We start from the raw sequence: 1,642 nt of genomic DNA on the forward strand, positions 1-1,642 counted from the left end.
CTTTCCAGAGTTGCAGATATTTTGGTTCAACTTTAATGAATAAATTACTAATATTTNTTTCTGTACATGTTTCATGATTTCAGTTTTGAGTCTGTCACTCAATACAAGGGACAGGTATTGAAGGAAGGACAGATGATGACCTGGAAGGGTCCTTTTTGTACCTCTACCATGAGGTAGAGACTTTTCCATAAGGGTGTGCTCATTATCTAAAAGGCTGGGTTACTAAGCTAAACCTTACAGAGGCTAAAATCTTCTTCCTACCTTTTCCTAGCTTTTTACAGTTTCTTATTGATGCCCTCTCCTGAATCTTTACTCTTTGGCCTTTAATTTGGGGTTCATGGATAGGACAGTCAGATAAGCAATGTTGGGGCTAAAAGGAAGGCCTCAAGTCATAGTCCTCTCTGACCTTCTCTTGCCTTCTTTCTCTCTCCAATCCACATTTTCTCCCATGGCAAGACGCAAAAAGTAGAATTCATTTTCCCCAAGTCAAGTCATAGTCAACAATCAGGTTATATGTCATCAGTCTGACTTTCTAATAGTCAAGAAGGGATCACTGTTCTTTCTGCTCCTATAGCAAGAAATTGGAGAGGTTTGAACAAAAGCAGCTAAATGAAGGAATATCAAGCCATTATTAAACTCGATTTGTTCGTGTGAGTCAGAGAGAGAGAGACAGAGACAGAGAGAGAGACAGAGAGACAGAGAAAAACACACAGAGAAAGCTATCTTTTGTTAAGACCCTGTTCCCATTTTTAGATCAAATTTGATGGCAATATATATAAATCCTCTATTTTCGTCTAGATCACTTGCATTATGTTTCCCTTGAGATTACTGGTAGCTCCTGTGAAGAAAGATCCCCTCTTTCTAAGGCCAGGTATATCTTTACAAGGAATCTCAATTATGAACAGTACCTTGGAGGTGATTCCTCACTGAAGGGAAGAAGACACCGGCAAGTCAGTAATGAACTTAACTTCTGGTCTTTCTGTCTCCACATCATCAGGGCTAGGATTACAGATATGTTATTGCCACATTCAGTTTGTGTGGTGCTGGAGGTCGAGCCTCCAGGCTTTGTACATAGCAATGCCACCATATCCTAAATAGCATGGTCTTCTATTTTATTGCCACCTTTAAANTGGAGAAGTGGGAAGGAATAAGCAAGAAGACCAGGTAGGAAGTTAATTAGAATCTTACTGAGGTGAGTCAGACCCAGTAATGACTTTTGAGCTCTGATGCCCACAGTGAGTCAGTCACTTGTTAGAAATGTTCCACAACACCCCGAAACAGTGCCACCAGATAGGGGACCAAATGTTCAGACACGAGACTGTAGTTGGGGGAATTTCACCTTCAAACCTTGAAACTGTGTGTTTCAAGACACACTTCTCACGGTGTAGCTCAGCAGGATCCTATCAGCACAGTCTTCCTGCCTCAGNCTTCTGAGTGCTGAGAGGAGAGGTGTGTGCCACCAAGGTCAAGATATTTTATGCAAGGTTTCTTTGCTTTTGTTTTGAGTCAGAGTCTCAAATCAGGAGCCTGGCTTGCTATAAAAGGACTGTTTGGCCTCCAGGGGCTCCCTCTGACCCTTTCTGCTTTCTCTCTGAGGACCTTGCCTCTGGCCTCTCTGTCTCCCCCCTCCTTCACCCCCCCC

The sequence above is a fragment of the Mus caroli genome, chromosome 9, assembly GCF_900094665.2.
Source record: "Mus caroli chromosome 9, CAROLI_EIJ_v1.1, whole genome shotgun sequence".
Lineage (NCBI taxonomy): Eukaryota > Metazoa > Chordata > Mammalia > Rodentia > Muridae > Mus > Mus caroli.